This window comes from Pinus tabuliformis, chromosome 5_2, assembly GCF_031772625.1.
Source record: "Pinus tabuliformis cultivar Carrire ecotype Pingquan chromosome 5_2, CPIR1, whole genome shotgun sequence".
NCBI lineage: Eukaryota > Viridiplantae > Streptophyta > Pinopsida > Pinales > Pinaceae > Pinus > Pinus tabuliformis.
In genome coordinates, this window is record NC_142306.1 from 437,352,480 (window position 1) to 437,369,874 (window position 17,395).

Genomic DNA, 17,395 nt, shown 5'->3' on the forward strand with positions numbered 1-17,395 from the left:
TCGCTTAGGAACATACACCTATTGTTTTTAGATGGCCATGGAAGCCTTGTTGTTGTGGAAACAATTGAGGAGGAAAATAATTTGGGCATCAAAATATTAACACTACCATCTTATACCACTAACATATTGTAGCCCCTTGATCTTAGTGTGTTTGGACCTTTCTAGAACTATTTCAGGTTAAAGTGAGCTTCGTGGATGACAAAGAATCGAAGGGTTTGAGCTACTAGAGCTTGCAAGTAAACCCTATTAAAAGGGCTCTCACACCATCAAATATTAGGGCTGGTTGGAGGAGGATTGGAATCTGGCCTCTGAATTATGATTGTCTTATGCATGATACTGGTTGTAGACATGTGTTTCATGTTTATGGTCAATAATAAGGGCATGTCCAAGCACATGTTGAAGCACAAGAAGAAGTGGATGAACAAGAAGATGTAGTTGTGGTTGATAATATGATTTCCCTCCCTGAAGGACACTTCTATGTTGATGATGATGAACAAGTAACATAAACATGGTATAATCATGAACCAATTTAAAATAACATGAAGGTTGTTCTACTAACTTAAGCACATGGAACTTCTACACGTTATATTCTTAATGACTCTGTTGATCATGCAACTCACAATGAGAATGTGGTTGAAAATTTCTTAGACGTTTTGATGCAAACATGAATCACTTATATTTATAAACACAAACATTTTATATTTGTGAAATTGAAAAGGTAATAAATAGCATATCAACATCCATATGTTGGATAACTTAGGATAAAAGATAATGTCAAGTAATTGCTCCTCATTATTAGCTAAAGTTGCAAACCGTGAATAGCACTGCCGATAATTTACGGAATTGAGAACTGTGAGAAGGGGGGCATTCAAGGATACATGGTTTTGAAAATTAATGACAATGTCTATGGGAACTCAAATGCCAGAAGACACAATTTCGAAAAGAAATCACAATGTTTGAGAGAAGTCAAACTCATTCGTGATAATGGCTAGCAAGATGCTGGAATTAGCAGGTAGTTCCTTTATTAGATGAGAGCACACTTGCATTCCTAGTGAGCATTTCCAAAAGGGCTGAACTCTTTGGTTTGGCACTATATGCGGTTGCGTAGGTCGAAAGCACTTGTGATCCTAATGGTGTGAAATATGCACCATTTAGCAGCACATCCTCTTCTAATATCCAGTTCCTCTTTTTCCATTCACTTTCTGTGGTGTTTTGCCTCTTGGTTACTTCTTTAGCTAAGGGATGTGTAGATGCCATGAATCTATCTCCCCGACTCAGTATGGTGGGGTTTGAACTTAAACCGATGGCATACATTCCCCACTTATTGTAATCATTGTTAAACACATGGAAGTATCCAAATTGGCACCTACATCTACTTAATTCATAATTTAATTTCTAAATAATATAATAGATGTTTCATACTTTTCCTTCACAAAAAAATTCAAAATAAGATGGGAAATGAATGAAATAACTATTAAACTATTCACCTTGGAATTCGTTGGACGATAGCTTGGCCAAAATGGTTGAGTGAAACCATTTCCTACATAACATTGTCATGATGGTGGTCGTCACTGTGACCCAATAGCATCACCTACCATTGGATAAAATCAGAGCATTGTGAAGGTAGAAGATAAGGAATAAAATAGAGTGAATTGCAATTAATGAATGAAAGAGTATGTGAGGTCACCTCATTGTGGCGAGTGAAATAATTGTTGGAAATGTTGATATAGGTGGATGACTTGACTACGTCAGTGAGGCCATCTTCACAGATAGACATAGAGAAATGGTCCACCCATATGTGCCTCGCTGTCGAGATGGAAATCCCATCTCCATGATTTATTTTTCTTGACCCACTCTGCAGAGGATACATATTTACTACAACATTTCCTATACTTTTACAATCATGAATGTGGATGCCATGAATGATGATGCTTGTCACATATTTTATGGTGATAAATGGGCCCTTACCAATATGGAATTTGGTGCCTCATCCATCGATTGTTTTGAAGCTGTGAATAACAAGCTCTTGCTTGAGTTGGATGAGCATGTCATTGTGGAAGATGATCCACAGCGGCTCCGTCTGAATCACAGCATGATGCAGTGTGCCATGGGATGGATTCATGGCATCATCACCGGCATTTGTAACCACATAAAACTTGTTGTTTTTGCCTCCGATTGCATGCTTGCCAAATCCAATGCTGCAATCTTCCAGTTGTTTTCTGTTGCACTCCCAATTGTAGTCGCAATGCCAACAATCATCAATAGGATTACTCGTTGCACATGACAACACGCTCAGCTCATCTCCTCCTCTTGTGCTCTTGTTAATAATGCTTCTGCTTCTATTTGAATATGCATACATTGAAGCATTCAGTGTCAATTCAACCTCCAACAATGAATAATTAAAAAAGAAAAATAGAAAGATTGACAAAATGGAAGTAATGTTGCATTGAGTGATTTATTTACTCTTGAAATATTTTCATTATGTTGCTCTCATCTTTCTCCACATGAAATGTGGACCTACTTATATTTCCTGGTGGCTCTACTATCTTGCGTCCCATAAACTTATCTCCATATTTTGATCCAAATGGCTTTGGCGCCCCACCATGAACGTAGCGGAGTATTCCTATCAACATCACGCAGCTCAAAATACTAATTGGATTGCTCATTTTGACAACTAGGACTCATCTTTGTCTTCTCAAGAGAACAACAACACTAACAACACTAGTAGCGGTTGCTTCTGCTCTGAGCCACTCTTGCAAATGCCCGGGCCTTCTTATAGTATCTACCATTTTTTCGTTACTATCATGATTTCATCACACTTGGTAAATTGCACTATGAATGTAGGGACATGCATCCACTGGAGGAATATGTCAAACATAAGCTGTGAATATATATATATTCACATTATTAATTTTTATACTTCAATCAATATAATAATAAACATACATATTTCTAGTAAATGTTGTATTTTATATTCTACATTGACTCTAAATATGAAAAAATACACTATAGCCATTGTCTATTCATACTTATTATTTATCACTAGGTAAATGTTTATAGACAAACATGTATTACATTCTTTAGGTTGTAGGAAGGTAATTTAATTCTTTATGCAAAACGCTTCCCCTTTACAGAGAGAAATAACAAATGACAAACCATCCTAAACTCACATATTTATAAATATGTCATCATTTATATAGCATACAATATTTTCAACATTCAATATATACACATTTTATTAAATACCAATATTACTTCACAATTTTCTAGAATTCAGCATGCACTACAAGTTAAAATATTTTACGGAGATAGTTTCTCTTCCTCAAGGATAAATATAACTAGCAATAAATAATTGTAGTTATTGTTAAAAGACTTGATTTGAACAATATTTAAGAATTGTTGAAACCAATTGTATTATTAATTTAACAATATATGCTTTAACAATAATGTAAATTTGAACTTTGATTGTCTATAACTTATTTTTAATTTGTATTTAATTGTAGCTGTAAAAAAGTTATAACACTTTTCTTTTGTCTAAAATATGTGATTTTATAATAAGTGTTAAATATTTTGATTTAATGACATTGTATTTACTTTATGTTTTATATATTCATCATTTAGATAGATTTTTTAGGTTAACATTATTTGATGTAACCTTTAGATATCATGCACATATTATAATTGATCCATGTTCATTATTCATATTTATATTCATGTTTTATTCCCAAATTTATTATTTTTTATTAAATTTGAAATAATTTAAGATTCATTAAATATAGTTAATATATTATTTTAATAATGTGATGTTATTTTTTATAAAATAATCAGATTATGAGAGTGTCAATATTGTATGTTGATAAAGTAAATATATATTTTTAGTATTGTAATTCTTTTAGTTTCATTGTAATTTACACTAATAATTGAGTGCATTCCAGATTTGTTAATTACCTAACTTTCTTGATTGATGTGCTTTGACTAGATTGATGTTTGGCACTCTTTTGGATTATACAATCATTTAATAATTCTTTATGTCATGATTATATATGAATCATGAACATATTAAGAGTTACTTAATGATTGGATATATATGATTTGTACTATTGTAGTAATCTACTTATACAAATATATTCATAACCTTTCAAGTCGATATGAAGAACCACATGGATATGTAATAAAAACTGAGTTAAGTTACACACCTAAGTTGTGCATTAGACATTATCTATCAATTTGAATATGAATTTGTGAACGTGCTAATATGATTTAAACTTGTTGGAAAATGAACTATTTAATGTGTATATGTAAATTCCTGTGAATATATAAATAAACATTGCTAATTATTAATAGACATGTGTAAATGTTGTAAAGAGATGTTAATACATGATATAGAAATCACACCTCAATGACCACGAGCCTCTCACTATGACTAAACAAGAATGTAGATAACATAGAAATTTTAGATGTTAAATTAATTTCCTTCCTACAATAAAAATGCCTAATTAAACTATATGAGTAAATTAAACATAGATAACATAGAAATTTTGGCTGTTATATTAATTTCCTTCCTACCATAAAAATGTCTAATTGAATGGATGATCATAACCTAGCCATTGATATTGATTATATTGGAATCAATAGTAATGTTAATATACTGATTATATTGGAATCAATCGTAATGTTGATATAAATTAAATATTTTAAGAAAAATATCCTTTATGTGAATCCAATTGAAAATTACATTATGAATAAGTAATTCGTGAAAATAATATTTATACGAGGATAATTACATGCATTTCATAAGAGTACGCATTCAAGGTAAAAATAGATTTTATTTCTATGTGGAATTTGAAATGGAAGTTGGACATTAACAATATGTATTAGTATAAAATTAATATAATATATTTCTTTTTTTAAATGAAATAACACATGACAAAAATAAAGAAAGTTATAAAAGATAATAAAAAACATTGAAAATTGGAACAATTGTTGAGAGGGGAAATAATAATATACATTTTCAGAAATTAGAATTTTTTAAATGAAATATTAGGTGAAATAATCAAGTTAGAAAAGATAATAAGGAACATTGAAAATTGGAACAATTGTTGAGAGATGAAATAATAATATACATTTTTAGAAACTAAAACTATTTATGGAAGAGAAATGTGGATGGATGAATAATAAATATATTAGTGAATACATAATTAAAAATTTTGGATGAGTCAACATATCTTATTTTGTAAAGTAATGTAAGAATAACATAACGAGCCGCTATATAAGACATCTAACTTTCTTTTTTTAGACAATTTCAAAATAAAATGTTAAATATTTTTCTCATAATGATATTAAATTTTGATTAAGTTTTATTTTAAAATAAATATTCCATATCCCCGGATGCGGGTGATTAGAGGCACATTCACTGCGATGGGACTGGAGTGGGCGAGTTCAAGACGCCACCTGCCAGCCATGTACAGAGGACTGAATGCCATGTGGGGGGAGGATCATCCGCAGGTGGGAGTAATAGAGTGTAAGGGAATGTCTGGGGCTAGCATTAATACGCCGTCCCTCCTCGCATGCGATGACTGCTATTGGCCCTTGGCTCCCATGAATGCCATAGTTATGGCGGGAGGGTCTTGAGGTAGAGGAAATTGTTTATTAGCCAGTTTCCGCCATGGCTATACGCTGTTGTTTCTTATACTGTTTTGGATGGTTGCGGGTGCTGCTGGTGCAAAGGCTTCATCGTGGTTGGGCTCTGGCTCTTATTCACCGTTGTCCGCTGTGGTTGTGGGCTCCCGACCACCGGCTTGTGTGCTCGGTCCGCATTGTTCCTCTCCTGTTGTTTGTGTTGTTTACATTCACGCTGCTGTCATGCCTAGGCTCCGCCAAAGGATGCTCAGCCGTAGAGGCTCAGTGTGGGGCGCTCCTTCATGCCCTTCCTCCGGTGACACCACCTCGAGTTAGGAACCTCGATCACGCAGTGGAAGAGGGGGCATTTTGAGGCCCAGCGAATTCCTCGAACCTAGCTCTCCAGGCTCTTCGACTTCGCCCTCCTTCGGCTCTGCTATCTTCACCTTCAATTGCTCCCTTAATCGCCCTCGGATCACTGCACATGTTTCTGTCCTCTTTCTAGAGGAAGCCGAAGAAAAGGGCGACCCCAGTGCTCCAATGCCAATTACAGAGGATGCCCATGAAGAGGGCGAACCCAGTGCTCGGCTTGCAGCAAGAGATGGAACCGCTGGCCAGCATTGTCAATGTCAATCCAATGGCGCTTGTTCCTCCAGTCACACGCGAAAATGAGGTGACCCAAGTTCAGGACCTGGCTAAAAGGGGTTGGTGCAGGGTCGTGGAGGAGATACCAGATGTTTAATCAAGCTTTGGAGCTTCTTAACAGGTTTTGCGGCCCAGTTGAAAGGGCTTTTTTGTTAAATGTGTCAAACTTTGTTTCTGTTATTGTGTCGAGGTCAATCTCTAGTTTCTGTTGTGTTTTCTCGCTGTTTGTGTTCTTCTGGATCCCCTGCGTGGGACTGCAAAACAATATCTCATCCAATTTCTCAGTTTTGGACAATGTCTGTCTCAAACGGCCTTCCTCTCAAGCTAGTTGGCTCACTATGCTCAACATGTTGTAATTTTACTCTTTTACTGTGAATAATAGTATAGTCTTATTTAGAAAAAAAAAAAAAAATATTCCATATCTCTTTTATAACTATATAATTTGTTACTTAAAAAGCGAAATTATTTAATTATTATTAATTTATACACTTTTATATCACTCTTGTAACTTCAAAAGTAACTCCACTCTCTCTTCCGTTCACAAAACTGAACAATAAGAGAACCCTAAACAAGTAGTATAGAAACCATATCTTCAATTTACGAAAGAAACAAAATTCTCCAACAAAAAGTTACAACTTATATTGATAAAATGGCTAAATTAAAAATATAATACATACAAATTTAGTAAGCATAAACTCATTTTAATATTTTTGAAATTTTATGTTAGCTTATTGTATATTCATAAGATAGGTGAATTAAAAATAATACATATAAATTTAATATACATAAATTCATTTTAATATCTTTTAAAGCTTTATGCTAACTTACTGCTAACGTGTACACATTCCCATAATCTCATTTTAATATTTTTTAAATTTTATGTTAGCTTATTGTATATTCATAAGATAGGTAAATTAAAAATAATACATATAAATTTAATATACATAAATTCATTTTAATATCTTTTAAAGCTTTATGCGGTAACGTGTACACATTCCCATAATCTTTTCGAATCCTCACTGCTTGCCGTCAAATCTCTATAACAGTATTTTCACATGACATAAGTTGCATTGCACGTTTAATATGAATTTAAGATCAAGTTTAACACCTAAATCTAGGTAAATATCTAATCATTAAAAGGATCATGTTTAACATGTAAACGGTACAAAAATGTCAATAAAGATTAAGCTTAATCCATAAATTTAAATTGAGCTAAAATAATAAAAATAAAATATTTATTAATTTAGCGAAAATAAATGTGAAATTAATTAAAATGAAAGTATAAACTTAAAAATATATAAGTTTTATATATAAATATCATAATACATTAATATTACTTTTCGCAATTATTTTTTAACGGCTACTCATTAGACAAGATTTATGATTGGAAACTTATATCTTTTGAGGTTATTTATGATTGTAAGATTATTATGTTATATTTTTAAATTTGTTTTTAATTTTATAAAATTTCTATTTTTATTTTTTATTTTTTAAACATTATAATAATTTTTAATAATATATTTTAAAAATAATTAAATATAATTAATTAATTAATTTTATATAAATATATTTATTAATATTTAATTAATTTTTTACTAATTTAATATATTTAATCTTATTTTGATCTCTTTTAAACATAAGAAGAACATATCATCACTTCACTTAGACACAAACACTATGTCAACAACATAAAAACAAAATATATCCTCACTTCACCCTCACACAAACACTACTTCAGCCCAGCGCAATCACACATAAAAATAGGCAAAAACAAGAGCTCGTGTATGCAAGTGAACCAGAAAAACTTTTCTTGAAAACAATTAACAATTTTTATTGGAATATAAAGATGCACATGTGAATATAAAGATATTTTTAGGAATGAAGGTTTAGGTTTATATATATAAATGATATCGTTACGATTGTAATATTTGTATTTTCATATTTTAAATTATATATAAGTTTATATAGTTAATAGATTTATCTGAAATTTTATTTGAAATAGAGTTAGTTAAAATTTATATTTTTCAAGGTTTTATAATTTGCAATGGTGTAATTAAGTGGCCAAATTACAACTAAATGATATGTATTCATGGACTTGAGCTTAGTGTTGATTTGTATTTATGGACTTGAACTTAGTGTTGTAGATTATGCCAAAATGTAAATCTTGACCTATTAAATGACCATGATCTTGACTACCATGATATTGACTCTCATAATAGACCTTTAACCTTAACTTCAAACTTTTCCATGCAAAACAAGTGCATGCATGACAATTGGGAGAGTCAAAGGAACCTACTTTTGGACAGAGCAAAAAATGTTAGCTTCTTAAAGTATTTAAATAGGGATTTACACCTCTTAACTTATAATGATAACATTGAAAAACCTCTATGATAATTTCACAATGACCATTAACAAGTTCTCTAGGAAGGTGTCATATAGAAAGAATAATAGAACTGCCAATCTTTGGTATGATAATGATTGCAAAATTTCTAGAAAAACTATTAGAGATGCTCCTAACAAAACCTTAAAGCTTGATAATATAAATACCTAGAAAGCCTCCATGATAATTTCACAATGACCATTAACAAGTTCTCTAGCAATAAATGTGTCATATAAAAAGAATAATAGAACTACCAATCTTTGGTATGATAATGATTTCAAAATTGTTAGAAAAACTATTAGAGATTCTCCAAACGAAACCTTAAAGCTTGATAATATAAATACCTAGAAATTGTGTATTAAAAGAAAGAAAATATATCTTACAAACAAAAAGAAAGAGAAACTACTACACCTCTTTGAGTTTGATCCTAAAAATCTTTAGAGGAAATTTGTCATTCCTAAGTCTAAAGAAAATTTTTTGATTCCTTTGAAGAACTAGAATATTTACCTTTAAAAGTCAATGAATCCCCTAACACCATGGTCACGATTTTGAATTCCTTGTAGAGAATCATATATTTTCTTTGGAGGATATCGAGTTTGGGGTTAAGAAACTTGCTAGTGAGAAAGCTAAGAACGTTGAAGGATACAAAGTTGAAATTATTGGAACGGGAGAATATTTCCTCATCTTGCACATACACAACCACTTTAATATCGTAGTGAACCAATTCTTCCCTATCACTTGGATATAGAGCCTTATTTCTTCTATATTTAAAATCAAGGATAAAATAATTCCGTCTAATTACAAGACCTTGATGTTTAGCCTTATTTTAGCCAAACTATATGTGCTTATTTTTGGAAAAGAAGATTATTCTTTGGCTTGAAAACAATGGTAAAAGAGCTAACGGCCAAGTTGGGTGTAAGAGATATCATTCAACCGTGGACCATCTTGTTACTCTTAGGATAATTGGAGACGAATGCTCCAATAACCAAATTTATCTCTTTTGTGGTTTTGTTTACTTTAGAAAAGCTTTTGGCACTATTCCTAGAAAAGAGTCATGGAAGAGGCTACAAGAGGTAATGGTTCCTATCGAGTTCAAATATTTTATGGCAAGGCTATATGAGAATTATATTCCAAAGTTTATGGCCACCTAGGGTTGTTCGGAGGAAATTATATGAAATATTGGATTCAGGTATGTTTTTCCCATATCCCTTGCCATTTTTGGCATATACATGTATAAATTCTAAGAGATTTTGGAATATGTAGGTTGGGTTGGCCCCAAAGTCACTTGTATGATCATAAAACTTCTCCTCTACATTGATTATATTGTTATTTTTCCAAGGAACTATTATGATCTTGGGAAGGAACTCAAAAGCCTCCAAGATTTCTACTTCAAATGGATATGACTACAAATACCAACAAAACCAAAGTCATAATATCCAAAAATATCACCTATGATATTTTCATTCATGCAAACAACTCCTTGCAAGAAGTTCGTTCAAACAAATATTTGGGAAATGACATCCATCATAAGCACAATTGGAATTATAACATTGAGAAAAGGATAAATGGAGGCTAGAAATTTTATTATGGGTTGAAAATGATTGTAAGTTGGTAGACTTTTAGATTTCTTATAAAAAATATCCTCTTTGAGACTCTTGTCACTCCTGTTGTTTTATAGGGGTTTGGGGTTTGGGGTTGAAATATATCTAGAGATTCAAGGAAGAAGATTGAAACAATCGAAAAGTAGTTTATTGCCTAAAACCTCAAGAATGCAAGACTCTCTACCCCATCCTCCTAATTCAAGAAAGACATTCCCACATAAAAAACTTGGTTATGACTAGTTTTCATATGTATAAGAAGTCATATAACATGGAGGGCAAGAGGTTTCCCAATATTCCTTCCAACTCTACTCAAAATTCCCTCCTTCAAGTCAAGAAAGGGTGGCATAAGGATCACGAGTATTGGCTATATCATTGAGGAATAAAGAAGGAGATCATGTTTCACAATTTGGATAATACTAAAAATAATATTACTTCCAAATTTAAGGAGAAATTAAAGAAGGATATCATATTTGACAAATTGGATAATAATCAAAATATTATTACTTCCAAATTCAAGGATAAATTTTGGGAAAATAAAGAGGTGGAAGGGAAAAAAATACGATGTTATAAGGAGGTGATTAACCCCAATCTCAAAAACCAAAATTATCTCTCTGCCTTGACTAGTGCTAAGAAGAAAATGAACATTGTCAATATTAGAACTAATTATCATGAGGTTAAGAGTGAAACTAGGTATTGATTGATTTCCAAAATTCCATAAGATGAAAGAGTTTATCACCTCTGCTATCCTCAGAGGGTTGAAGAGGGAAATCACTTTCTATTAGATTTTGCATCTTATACTCATATTATATCTAATATTGAAAATATTTGTAATTATATAAACCTTTTTAACCTTTTAACTCAGTAAAATGATGGTGATCTAAGAGTTCTCATGGAATTATATTTTCTTTTGTGGAAATCAATTTTAGGTGAATTATGGATTTCACGGAGACACACTTTTCTTTGGCATGCTAGAAATTCTTTTTGGTTTGTTGGTGCAAAGAGGAAATTTGTTTCTTTTTTTTGAACTTCATTTTCTCTCCACTTAATGTATTTCAGCTATGAAAACAATGTAGATAAGTACTTATAGACTTGGTCTCATTTTGTATTGTTTGTTTCCATTGTGGAAATGATAACTATGCTAGATGTAATGGAGTGAGAATTCTTCTCTCTTGCTTTGTTGTACTCGGGTTTTGGGGTTGTTATGTTTTACTGGATGGATCTAAATGTCAAGATCTATAGTCACTTTTTTTTAGATGAAATATAAGTAATTCAATTTAGCAAAAAAAAAAGTGGAAATGAGAACTAAAAGGAGAGGGATACTATTTTGAAAATAATAAAAATGTTTGAGGGTGATTGAATTCAATCATGATAGTGTGCAAGAAGTTTAGTTAACTTTGAGTTTTTTATTTGATGATAGAATGCTTTTATTCCAAGTGATTTATTTCATAAGGGCCAACATCTTTAGTGTGAAACTATATGCAATTCCATAACCCAAAAGCTCATGTGATATGCATAGCTAAGCACCACATCAATTTTTGGTTTCTAGTTTAAATTCTATTTAATTTCATTATTGTTTTAAATTGGCTTAAATGAAAATAGTGGGTTTTGAAATTCCATGGATGACATACACTTGTCATGAATTCTAGTTATTTTTAATTACATATATGTGTCCAAACCAACACCTACATTCATGTAATTCACAATTTAATCTACATATAATAATATTAACAATGTTGTTCTATCAAAAAAATGAAAAATGATAAAGGAAGTGGTAGAACGAAAAAAAAATAAATTAATATTCACCTTGTCTTTTGATGCTCAGTACCTTCACCAAAATGGTTTCGTATACCCACATAATTCTATCATCATGGCAATTGTCAGTTTGACCCAACATTAACACCTACAATAGGAAAAAAACATACCAACCTAAATATCTTATCATTGTCAATCTATAAGAGAATGAATAAAGTAGTGTGAATTGTAGTGAATTTATTAGTTAACACATGGTCTGTGATTGAATATTGAAGTTCGCCTTCTTGTAGTGAGTGAAATAATTATTAAAAATGGGAATAAACATGGGTTAATTAATTATGTCAATGAGACCATCTTCATAGTTAGACATGGAGCAATGGTCAACCCATATTTTCCTCCATGTGAAGATTGAAGCGATATGTTTACTATAATGTTTCTTACATGCTTATAGGTTTGAATGTGCATGGCAAGAATGATTATGTCTATAACATTTTTGTTATCATTATAGACATGCTCTTAGAAATACAGATGATGTTTTCTCATTCATAGATTGTTTTGAAACTATAAATTATCAACTCTTATTTTAGTTAGATAACCATGCCATTATAGAAGATGGCCTAGAGTGGCTCCATTTGAATCACACCTTCTGACACCCCACTATCACCTAGCTAAGGGACATTAGGAATCAACTTTTCCTTTATTACCACATTTTTCTAGGAAGTCAACTTAACTCAATAATACATGAGTGTGGCTTGAAAATGGACTAAATAAGAGGGTAAACCAAGTATATAGGTTGATGGTATAGAAGGGTTGATTGTGTAGTTGAGTAAAACAACTAATAGATATAGTATATTAGAGTAACACATATGCCAACCCACGGGTGTAGACTCTTGTCGAATTCAACCTTTTATCAGTCTAATTTTGTATTTACTATCGATTCAATTTTTAATTTTTAACATGGCTCGCAAAAATTTGGATTCCAATGCTAATCATGCCATTAGTATCTAATTCCTATTAGCATCATTTTAAATACTTAGTGACATATTGAGGGTGAATTACTAACTAAATTATTCCATTCTAGTTCCCCTATATCATGATTTTCATTTATTATGAGCGTCCCATCATGAATTCACTAATCTAGGAACAAGTGAGAATCCTTGAAAAGATGCGCATGTTCATAATGTTATCGATTTAGTACTCCCCAGATCACCTCACATACATGTCAATTTGGATTTTAAAGAACATGTGCACAATTTCAATTGCTTGTGAATGCTTTCAAGAATGTGTACATGCATTCAAAAAGCATGAGTTAGGCTTCAACAATGCATGGGAAATCTATAAAAAAAAACACGCTTTCAAGAATGAGTGTGTATTTTCAAAACATGTATGTTCTTTTTATGTCTAGAATCATTAAGATGTATGGAGCGAGGTAGGGAGAGAGGGGTAGAGTTGGGGTTTGGTTGTTAAAAAAGGAATAAGGAAGGGGTGGAGGGATGGAGGGATAGATATGGAAATGGAGTGGAGTGAGGGTGGAGAGACAAAAGATGATAAGGACGGGGAGACATGAGAACAGTGCTAGAAATGGATAAAGAGGGAGTTAATGAGTGAGAGGAAATGAATAAAAGGGAGATAGAGTCACGAGGTAGAGAAAGAGAAGTAAGAAGAGGGAGACTTAGAGAGGGAAAGGTGGGTGATAGGGGGCATTGGGGAAGGGAGTTAGAGAGAGAGTATGGAGGAGAGAAGAACAAGGAAAGAAAGAGAGTGAGCATGTGTGTGTGTGTGTGTGTATGTGTGTGTGTGTGTGTGTGAGAGAGAGAGAGAGAGAGAGAGAATTGTGGGAGATAAAGCAGGGAGAGAGAGAGGGAGAGATGGGAGTATGTACGCAATGGCTAATATATATGTTTTAATAATTTCATGATATTTTTTTTTATAAATGATCACGTTATGAGAGTATCAAAATTGTATGTTGATAAAGTTAATATCATTATTTTAGTATTTTAATGTCTTTTTTCTCACTATAATTTACAATAATAAATGACTGCATTTTAGATTTTTTAATTACATCACTTTATTGATTGATGTTCTTTGGCTAGATTGATATTTGGTATTCTTCATGATTACTGTAATATAAAGTTTCATCATGCCATGAATATATATGAATCCTGAACGTATCAACAATTATATAAGGTTGTTGGATAGTTTTAATGGGTGTTTGAATGATTGAGTTGACTTGACATTGTATATATATGATTTGTACTATTAAGGTAACCTACTTCTACAAATCTATTAATTACCTCAAGTAGATATGAAGAACCACATGGATATGTAATGAAAATGAGATAAGTTACACACCTATATTGTGGATAGGGCATTATCCATCAATTTGAATATGATGTTGTGAACATGCTAATATGAATTAAAGCTGGTTGGAAAATGAGCTATTTGTTATATATATATATATATATATATATATAATTCTTATTTAATCGTAGATATTTTTAAGATCTAAATTTGAATAAATAAAAGTCAAATTATTATTAAGTTATTATTATTATTATAATAAAAAAGATAGAGTGATGAGTATTATTATATTAAAAATTCTGAATAGATAATATTTTCAAATATATATTAATAATAGAATTTGATTTTTTTTACAGCTATCAAATTTCAAGGTTTTGGGTGTCCCAAAGGTTTTTGATTTGGTTTTTAACCTTTTAACTCAGTAAAATGATGGTGATCTAAGAGTTCTCATGGAATTATATTTTCTTTTATGGAAATCAATTTTAGGTGAATTATGGATTTCATGGAGACACACTTTGCTTTGGCATGTTAGAAATTCTTTTTGGTTTGTTGGTGCAAAGAGGAACTTTGTTTCTTTTTTGAACTTCATTTTCTCTCCACTTAATGTATCTCAACTATGAAAACAATGTAGATAAGTACTTATAGACTTGGTCTCATCTTGTCTTGTTTGTTTCCATTGTGGAAATGATAACTATGCTAGATGTATTGGAGTGAGAATTTTTCTCTATGGCTTTGTTGTACTCGGGTTTTTGGGTTGTTATGTTTTACTGGATGGATCTAAATGTCAAGATCTATAGTCACTTTTTTTCAGATGAAATATAAGTAATTCAATTACCAAAAAAGAAAAAAGTGGAAATGAGAACTAAAAGGAGAGGGATACTATTTTGAAAACAATAAAAAATTTTGAGGGTGCTTGAATTCAATCATGATAGTGGGTAAGATTGAGTTTTTTTATTTGATGAGAGAATGATTTTATTCCAAGTGATTTATTTCATAAGGGCCACCATCTTTAGTGTGAAACTATATGCAATTCCATATCCCAAAAGCTCATGTGATATGCATAGCTAAGCACCACATCAATTTTTGGTTTCTAGTTTAAATTCTGTTTAATTTCATTATTGTTTTAAATTGGCTTAAATGAAAATAGTGGGTTTTGAACTTCCATGGATACATACACTTGTCATGAATTCTAGTTATTTTTAATTACATATATGTGTCCAAACCAACACCTACATTCATGTAATTCACAATTTAATATACAAATAATAATATTAAAAATGTTGTTCTTTCAAAAAAAAATGCAAAATGATATAGGAAGTGGTAGAACGAAAAAATAATTCATATTCACCTTTTCTTTTGATGCTCAGTACCTTCGCCAAAATGGTTTCTTATGCCCACATAATTCTATCATCATGGCAATTGTCAGTCTGACCCAACCTTAACACCTACAATAGGAAAAAAACATACCAACCTAAATATCTTATCATTGTCAATCTATAAGAGAATGAATAAAATAGTGTGAATTCCAGTGAATTTATTAGTTAACACATAGTCTGTGATTAAATATTCAAGTTCGCCTTGTTGTAGTGAGTGAAATAATTGTTAAAAATGGGAATAAACATGGGTTAATTATGTCAATGAGACCATCTTCACAATTATACATGGAGCAATGGTCCACCTATATTTTCCTCCCTGTGAAGGTTGAAGAGATATGTTTACTATAATGTTTGTTACATGCTTATAGGTTTGAATGCGCACGGCAAGAATTATTATGTCTATAACATTTTTGTTATCATTATACACAAGCTCTTAGAAATACAGATGATGGTTTCTCATTCATAGGTTGTTTTGAAACTATAAATTATCTACTCTTACTTTAGTTATATAACCATGTCATTATAGAAGATGGCCTAGAGTCGCTCCATTTGAATCACACCTTCTCAGACCCCACTATCACCTAGATAAGGGACATTAAGAATCAACTTTTCCTTTATTACTAATTTTTTATAGGAAGTCAACTTAACTCAATAATACATGAATGTGGCTTGAAAATGGACTAAATAAGAGGGTAAGCCAAGTGTATATGTTGATGGTAGGTTGATTGTGTAGTTGAGTAAATCAACTAATAGATCTAGTAGATTAGAGTAACACATACGCCAACCCATGGGTGTAGAATCTTGTTGAATTCAACCTTTTATTAGTCTATTTTTGTATTTACTATCGATTCAATTTTTAATTTTTAACATGGCTCACAAAATATTGGATTCCAATGCTAATCATGCCATTAGTATCTAATTCCTATTAGCATCATTTTAAATACTTAGTGACATATTGAGTGTGAATTACTAACTAAATTATTCTGTTCTAGTTCCCCTATACCATGATTTTAATTTATTATGAGGGTGCCATCATGAATTCACTAATCTAGTAACAAATGAGAATCTTTGAAAAGATGCACATGTTCATAATGTTATCGATTTAGTACTCCCCAGATCGCCTCACATACATGTCAATTTGGATTTTGAAGAACATGTGCACAATTTCAATTGCTTGTGCATGCTTTCAAGAATGTGTATGCATTCAAAAAGCATGAGTTGGGCTTCAACAATGCGTGGGAAATCTATAAAAAAAAACACGCTTTCAGGACTGAGTGTTTATTTTCAAAACATGTATGTTCTTTTCTGTCTAGAATCATTAAGATGTATGGAGCGAGGGAGGGAGAGAGGGGTAGAGTGGGGGTTTGGTTGTTAAGGACGGAATAAGGAAGGGGTGAAGGGATGGAGGGATAGATATGGAAATGAAGGGAGTGGAGTGAGGGCGGAGAGACAAAAGATGATAAGGACGGGGAGACATCAGAAGAGTGGCGTAAATGGATAAAGAGGGAGTTAATGAGTGAGAGGAAATGAATAAAACGGAGATAGAGTCACGAGGTAGAGAAAGAGAATTAAGAAGAAGGAGACTTAGAGAGGGAAAGGTGGAGGATAGGTGGCATTGGGGAAGGGTGTTAGAGGGAGAGTATGGAAGAGAGAAGAACAAGGAAAGAAAGAGAGTGAGCATGCGTGTGTGTGTGTTTGTGTGTGTGTGTGTGTGTGTGTGT

General features: G+C 31.9%; 1 pseudogene; it reads right to left on the reverse strand.

Annotated features, from left to right (window-relative positions):
- Positions 1 to 1,005: 1,005 nt before the first annotated feature.
- LOC149159536 (putative pectate lyase 18 pseudogene) lies at positions 1,006 to 2,359 on the reverse strand (annotated as a pseudogene).
- Positions 2,360 to 17,395: the final 15,036 nt, after the last annotated feature.